We start from the raw sequence: 8024 nt of genomic DNA, 5'->3' as shown, positions 1-8024 counted from the left end.
CCACCCACATCCACTTCCCACCTCCAACCCCCCACCCTTACTTTCCTTCCCACAAGTGACATCAAGGGCGGGGTGGAAACCCGAGAGAGGATTTCTCCCCTCCATTTCGCCATTCCCCCTTAAGACAAACCAGGAAGCAGCTGCGGCTCCAAATCGGGCCACCTTAACAGTAGAGTAATGGTCTGGCCTCCAGCCAAGCCCCACCTCCGTTCCAGCTCTCGCTCCTCCCCCTTCTCCTCCCGCACTGCTCCGGGAGAGCTGGTGAGCCGGAGTCTGGCCCGAGTTGGCTGGAGCTGTTGCCATGACAAGCATTTTCTTAAGAAAGCTCTGCTGTTGAGACCGTCCAAAGCTGGGGGTTGAGGAGGGGAGCACGAACTTCCTGGGAAACGATCCCTCCGAAGAGAGCTAGGCCGGAGACACCCGTCCAGCTCCCCTGCACCCATTTTCTTCCAGGAACCTGAGAGGTCCTTCCCTTTGGGAGGGCTGGGGAAGGAGACCCAGCCCACTCCCCGGCCGTAGCTGGAAAGGCAAGAGAGCAAAGCCAGCATCTCTAGCGTGGTTGCCACACTGGGGAGACCGGTGGGTGGTCACCCCCACCCCACCCCGTCCATGGAAACCCGGAGGGAGAGTCCCGCTTGGAGAAGCCTGGATCTTTGCTAGAAAGAGAGGTAGGCTTGCAGAGAATGAATTGAGTCGCGATTTGCAAACTTTGTTTCTTTCTTTGCTCCCAATGGCTTCTAAAAACTCCCTGAATTTCCTCTTCCTAGCATGTTTCTTGCGACTGGGTTTGGAGAGAGAGAGTGTGTGTGTGTGTGTGTGTGTGTGTGCGCGCGCGCGCGCACAGATTTGTCAAATACTGTGTTTCCTAGATTCCGTTCTGAGAAACCATATAATCAAACAAGTGATTTCTTTCTCTTTTCCCAGTTTTTGTCATTCCTGGGCTGTGGGGGTAAGGAAATGGAGGGGCTGTCTTTTTCACACCCAAACTGAGCTTTTGGAAAAAGCATTTATTTTCCCCATCCGTTCCTGCCCTCCCCCTCCCCCTTGGCTTGGGAATGAGACGCAGAATGGAAAACTGTTGCAAAAATATTTTCCGCGTCTGTTCCCTTTCTCCGAAGCCCCAAAGAGAGATGGAAAAAAAAAAAGAAAGAAAGAAAGAACCGAGTAAGAAATCTTCAACAGGAAGGAGGGGCTGCCGTGGGGACCGGCCGAGGGGCTCACTGGGGGGTGGGCGGAGGTCCGAGAAGGAGGGGAATGGGGAAGGGGAGTGCACAAATTAAATTTCTTTAGCTTTGTAGAGAAACCTCAGCAGTTTCTCTGCCGCTTGCAAAACATCCTCAGACTTTCACGTCTATAATTAGCTGTGGAAAAAGCTGGGAGTTCCCTCGTCCCGCTGTTGTTGAGTGTGTGCCGAGCGTCAAGAACCAACTGTATGAGTGTCTCTGAGGGCACCGCCCCACACATCTCGGGTCCCGGAGGAGAGGAAAGAGCAGGGGGTGAAGTTGGAAAGTTTGCAGATCCAAGGCCGGTGCCTGTGGGCCCGGTGAGCGTTGGGCGGCTGGGGGTTGGTCCCCGGCGTCCTTGGGAGGGTCCCTGAGCGTCCTCGGCCACTGCGCCCTTGCAGAAGAGCTGGAAATGAAGGCTGGGCTGGTCGCTCCTGCTCTCCTGCAACCCGCTCGCTCCCTCGCATACTTGGCTGGCTCTTGGGGTGGAGGAGGCCGGCTGGCACCCTCCCCAAGGCGAGGCCCGCCTCACCACTCCCCCAGGTCTGCGAAGGACCCACCGCTCCTCTCCAGCAGCGGGGGCGGGAGGGGGGAACGCGGGAGTGGCCTGCGCATCCTGGGAGCGAGTGGGCACTCGGCTGGCCAGAGGCGCCTCCCCCGGGCATTCCTTCCGGACTTACAACAACTTGCAGACGCGGTGTCGGCGCCGGCTGGCCTGGTAGGGGGGATGTCAGATGGAGAAATCGCGGGCACGCAACTGACGCGGCGGGGGAGGGGAAGTGAATCCCAGGCTACAGCGCCATCTCCTCCTCTGGGTGGGGTGTCTGGCAGGAGGCTGCAGATCCTCTCCCTCCTGGAGCTCCTCCTCAGAGATGCCCCTTCTCGACCTTCCTATACCGAGCCCCGCTTCAGCCCCCTCAGCGCCGGGCCCTCTTTCTCTGGAAGAAAGGGAAGAGAGGGTCATCCAAGGCAGGGACAGGCCGTGGAGAGGGGCCTAGGGGTCCCGACGGACTGGCTGGGAGAAGGTGGAGGAGGAGGAGGACAGGAGGCGGTGGTGGCTCCGATGGCTTAGTGAGGCTGGTTCCCTGTTGGCTAGGGGTGGTGGCATGGGGGGCGGGCTCCGGGAGGTGGGTCCTGGACCCCACAGATCAGTGGGGTCAGTCTGGGGTGGGGAGGGAGAGGAAGCACCTGCCCTCTGCCCCAGCTGGTTTGGTTGGAGGGGTGGTAAAGGTGGGAGCTTAGAAACTGGGAAGAAGGAAGCAAAGGACTCTTGGAGGAGAGCTTAAGTGGGGGCCCAGGAAACAACAGGAATCAATTTTCATTTTGAGGCATTGGATGATTGATCTGACTGCACCCCAAGGGCACCCTTGTCTTCTGATCCAGAAGGGAATGAGGCCTTCCCCAGGGGCCGAGGACCCAAGACAAGATCCATGCCCTTGTTCTGTAGGCAAGGGGGGCGGAGGAGGGGAGTCCTTTTTTTTTTTTTTCCTCCTGCTGGGGAGCCCTATCCTCCCTGCCACCATCTTGCCGAGGTACAACCTCGAAATCACCAACGCCCCCCCCCCCCCCCCCGCGCGCGCGCCCTTCCATGGCGGGGGCCCATAATCCCACCCTCCCAGCAGTTGGCCTTCCTATTTTCAGTTTTCTGACTAGGGGCAGATTCTGGTGGGCTCGGGGAGGGCTTCTCGCTGAGGAGCAGGTCCCTATTTAGCGCACACCGAGGCGCCTGCCTACCCCTCCCCCCACCGGCTGTGGCCTTGAGTCGCGGGGCGGGGGCGGCGGGGGTCACCTTCTCTCCCTTCCTGCCTTGGCCGCACCAAACCCGCGGCCCCGGGGCCCGAAGCTGCCGGCGGCCCCGCCCCTTCGCGGCCCCTCCCGCAGCTCGGCCCCGCCCCCTCGGCTCCGCGCTCCTGCGAGTACTTTGCGCGGGAGGCGCTCCGACCCGCCGCCGAGCTCAGGTTTGCTGCCTCCCGGCCTCCCCGAGCCTCCGTCCCCTCCCCGTCCGGCTGCCTCCTCCGCGTCCCTGGCCGGATTCAAGGGCAAGTCGACGGAGGCACGGGCTTAGCCCCGGGGCTCCCAGCACCTAGCGCGGTGCCTGGCACGTTCTAAGGTGCTTGGGCAATGTTTGGTAAAAGAAGGAAGTGACATTTGGGGAGATCCTGGGACCGATTGCCTAGCTTGCCCTGTGGGCTTCAGTTCCCCGCCGCACGATGGAAAGCCCGCACCCACTTTAATGGTGGGAGGGCGTGGCTGAGTCAGATTTGTCTGATTTCTGTGATCTTGGGTGTCTGAAGAGAAGTCAAAATGGGAATGCCCAGTTAGTTTGCCGGAGGTATGAAAGCGGTGAGGAGGAGGGCGTGGAGGTCCCTGAGCCATGATAACTGGAGAGCCTCACTCTTCCCCAGCATCGTTGGCTGGAGGGTCTTCAGAGGAAGAGGGGCGCTGGGGGCTGCTTGGCTCTGACTCAGCTGCCCCTTGTCGACAACTCAACCCTCCACGGGAAATTGCCACCCTTTAGCTTCTCCCGGGAATCCTCATGGACCCTTTTTCTCTTTTTTGCCTGTGTTCTCTGTCTTGGACCCAGCACCCAAAGACATGGATAAGCCCTGCCCTTGTGGGGCCTTCCAGATCCAGGAAGCTTTGGAGGGAGGAAAGGAAGATGTTCGTTCTGGCTCCCCAGGACCTAAGAGTCGTGTTTGGCTTAGGTTGACCCAGGTGTTCGGTTTGACCTTGAAGAAAAATGCTCTACCCTGGGCCTCACTGCCTTCGTGGAGGAATTCTTCCAACCCTTTGATGTCTTTCCCCCAGCCTAGCCCTCAGACAGTACTCTTCCCAGCCCGGTTCCCTGCGCCTCAGACTTGCGTTCATTCCTATCATCCGCAAATGGTACTCGGTCAGACGGGGTGATATCCTTTCCCCACTCGTTTCCCCTTTCTGTAGAGTGGGTCATAGAAATGAAGCAGGCCCTCGGGCTGCAGTCCCCAAGGCTTGTGTGGAATGTTCGGTGCTTCCTCTTCCGACATCCCTTTGTCTCCTCTTTCCCTTGTATGAGCCAGTCTTGTTCCACTGACTTATTTCCTCTGCACATATTAAAAGAGAAATGACAGGGACTTTTGAATTCTGCCTCCACCTGAAGCCAGTTCTCTGTGTTCAGCCCACAGGAATGTGGGTTGAAGAGGGAAACCAGGCAGGATCAAGTTAGGACCAGAGCCAAGGGCTCCCCAGGAGCAACACAGGAGGGGTTCGAACCAATTTGTGTTGGGGAGTGGCAGGTGGGATGGTGCAGAGGCCAAAGGAGAGAAAAGGGAGGTGAGGACTTAGGCGACCAAAGGCCAAGGATCCCTCCTTTCTTCTCCACTCTAGCTCCTCTCTGGCTGAAGTTTTCAGCCCCGTCACTTCTCTGTGCTCTGGTTTCCCAGGTACAGAAATCTCTGGGACCATTCACATATGGGGCACCTGGGTGGCTCAGTCAGTTAAACGTCCTACTTCCGCTCAAGTCATGATCTCACTGTTAGTGGGTTCGAGGCCCGCGTCCGGCTCTGTGTTGACAGCTCGGAGCCTGGAGCCTGCTTTGGATTCTGTGTCTCCCTCGCTCTCCACCCCTCCCCCACTCACATTCCCTCTCTCTCTCTCTCTCTCTCTCTCTCTCTCTCTCTCTCTCAAAAAATAAACACTAAAAAAAAAAAAAAAAGAAATCTCTGGGACCGTTCAGAATGATGAACTGGAATGGAATCAGTGAGACCCCTTTGCTCTTGCCTTTCTGCCAGGTCACTAGGACCAGAAGATCTTGAGGCAGTGTGTTTACTGGTGGGACCAAGGACTCTCAGACTCAGGGAAACTCTCAGCTCAGAACACCTCTAGCAAGATCCACCTAGGTTGCAAAATCAGTGCTCAAAGTGCAAACCGGTACAACTCCTACAGAGGGCAAGCTAGCACTATCTAACAAAACAACATATGCATTTACCCAGCCATCCTACTTCTAGGAATTTATCCAGAAAGTACACATTCACAGATACAAAAAGGCATATGCACAAGGTGATTCTTTAAGGCATATTTGCAGCAGGAAAGGAAATCACTGGAAACCACCCAATGCCCATCTTTAACAGACAGGCTGAATGAACAGGAGTACGGCCACACAGTGGAGTACTATGCAGCCAAAAAAAAGAGTAGGAGCCCTGTGAACTTGCATGCTGTGATTTCTAGGATATATATATTTTTTAAATATTTACTTATTTATTTTAAGAGAGAGAGGCAGAGAGAATCCCAAGCAGGCCCCATGCTGTCAGCACAGAACCTGACACAGGGCTTGAGCCCACAAACCGCGAGATCATGACCTGAGTGGAAATCAGGAGTCGGACACTTAACTGACTGAGCCGCTCAGGCATCCCTGTAGGATATGTTGTTAAATGCAAAATGCAAGATGCAGAAGAGTGCGTGTATAGAGCATGCACTTTTGTTGAGAAAACAGGAGAAATCAGAATACTTTTTGCAAACACACACACACACACACACAGACACACACACACACAGGATAAACCAGAAATTAATATAAATGGTTCCCTGTAGGGTGAATAGGAACAGGATAGATAAGATAGAGATGGGAATGAAACTTTACTAATGCTACTATTTTAGACAGTTTTGACTTCTGAACGAGGTAAATAGTTTACCTGGTTACATAGATCCAAAAGAAAGAAAAAAGCAAACCCTAAAGCCAACCACAACAGAAACAATGAACCTGAGTACCAATTTGATTCCTCTACAAAGAAAATAATTAATTCGAGTAATCTTTTTGTTTAATGCCTTGACTCTTAGTGGAATGTATATTCTCAGGATAAAAAGCACTACCAAAAAAAAATCTTGAACTTTACTCTCTAGTTGTGTTATTGGTCATGGGGTTGGCATCATAAATTGGAAACGGTTTTTTGTTTGTTGTAGGATAGATCAGATGAGTATATTGACATCTCTGGAAGTCAGGGTTTTGATCTGGAAGAAGAGAGTCAAAAATACGGAATGGGGGAAGGTGAGGCAGAACCCCGTGATTTTTTATGTATCTCCCAGGTCTGTTCACTGGAAGGGTCTAGAAGTACTGCTACCCGGTAGCACAGAAGACACCTCACGCCCAGATGTTTATTTCTAAATACCACTTGCCCCTAAGAGGAAGCAGTGCTCCATGGAGAAATGGCTGATTCTAAATCTGGGACTGAGAAAGTACACCTGAATCGTGTTATGCCAGAAAGCTAGCATGTGCTCCTGGCCAAAAGACTCAGGAGTTGGCTTCAAGGGGCTCCCACAGGGCAATTTTGGGACACACTGAACGTTGAAAAGAATAACAGTAATAGATTATAAGACGCTGAATAAAAGATACCCATTCTGACAGCGAAAGTGGAGCAGGGAGGGAACACTCTTCACGCAGGGATGCCAGCTAATGAAAGGTGGAGGCAATAACTTTAAATGTACTAGTTTGCAGCCCCTCATATAGTCACTGGTTCAGGCTGGGCTTGCTAATGAATGACACAAATCATTAGATGAAAGGTTGATCTCAATGTATCACCTGGTGGATTACTTACTCCTTGCAAAAAGAAAAACCTGTCTTTGCAACGGGGACATCCAGCACTGACCGTATTAACCAAGCGACCAAACATCAGCAGTAGTGGGACCACCTGGCGTGAGTTCTTCCTGATGTGCTCTACGTGCAGCCACATCAGCTATAGTCTCGCCAAACATGTGTCTGTGGAGCCTAATGACGAGGAGACCAAAGCCAAATCTAGAATGTGAGCGATTCCACAGGACAACTGATTGAGACTTCAAAAAAGTGAAGGTCATTAAAAGAAGCCCTGAAATGATATGCTTGGGGAGAAGGACAGGAAGACAGAAACCAGTCTAGATGTAAAGAAGCTAAAGAAACATCATAGCCAGGGGTGCCTGGGGGGCTCAGTGGATTAAGCGTCCGACTTCGGCTCAGGTCAGGATCTCGCGTTTCCTGGGTTCGGGCTCCCGCGTCGGGCTCTGTGCCGACAGCTCGGAGCCTGGAGCCCGCTTCAGATTCTGTGTCTCCCTCTCTTTCTCTCTGCCCTCCCCTGCTTGCACTCTATCTCTCAAAAATAATAACATTAAAAAAAAAAAAAACATAATAGCCAATTGCAATATGTAAACTTTAACTGGACCTTGGGTTAAAAAAAAAAAAAAGACTGTAAGAGACATCCTGGGACAATTGGACAACTTTTAATACAGATATGAGATGATATATAATTATTGTTAATTGTGGAATATGTCATAGCAGTAATGATAATGGTTTTATAGGAGCATATCCTCGTGCTTAGAGATTATGCAAAAGTATTTAGGGGCAAAGGGGTTTGCAAGTGACTCAGCTCCTCCAGCCCCACACAGCACATGGAGGGACCTTCTTGATGACGTAGTTACCCCTGGGAGGCTTCCTTCTCTCCCTGCTGCTGTCAGCATTGGGCTTTCCCTTTCCTGGTGGGGGCAGCTGGGGCACAATGGGTGGGCCAGCTGGACCAGGGGCAACAGGTGGGAGCAGGACTTTCCTCACCAGGCCACGGGCCAGCTGAGGAAGCCTAAGAGCTGCAGGCTTCCAGAATCACCCACCTACTTTTCGAGGGGATGCCCCGGGCTGTAAGAGGAGAAATCCACCAATCACCCTGAGGCTGTTTCTGACCAAGCTTTCGCATCCCTTCTGAATTCTGTAATTCGGTGATTCTGAAAGAACTCGGCAGTGCCTGCCCCAAGCCTTCATGCTTGGGCTAAGCAAGGCCTTCTGGCCCCCCTTCTTGGCAAGGACCG

At 53.2% G+C, this 8024-nt stretch overlaps 1 protein-coding gene across 7 annotated transcripts in view; it reads left to right on the top strand.

Annotated features, from left to right (window-relative positions):
• The first annotated feature begins 233 nt into the window (after positions 1 to 233).
• The window catches only part of ATP2B4 (ATPase plasma membrane Ca2+ transporting 4), a 96935-nt gene continuing 89144 nt past the window's right edge, over positions 234 to 8024 (top strand). For 5 of the 7 annotated variants that reach the window (XM_053209499.1, XM_027074769.2, XM_015067716.3 and 2 more), the window contains exon 1: positions 234 to 668. The gene's annotated coding sequence lies outside the window, so the exon portion shown is untranslated. Of the gene's footprint in view, positions 669 to 1277; positions 1544 to 1590; positions 1942 to 8024 lie in introns of those variants that run through there. The other 2 variants (XM_053209500.1, XM_027074768.2) reach the window with 2 other exon arrangements.

The sequence above is a fragment of the Acinonyx jubatus genome, chromosome E4, assembly GCF_027475565.1.
Source record: "Acinonyx jubatus isolate Ajub_Pintada_27869175 chromosome E4, VMU_Ajub_asm_v1.0, whole genome shotgun sequence".
Classification (NCBI taxonomy): Eukaryota; Metazoa; Chordata; class Mammalia; order Carnivora; family Felidae; genus Acinonyx; species Acinonyx jubatus.
This window is presented reverse-complemented; position numbering and strand designations above follow the sequence as displayed.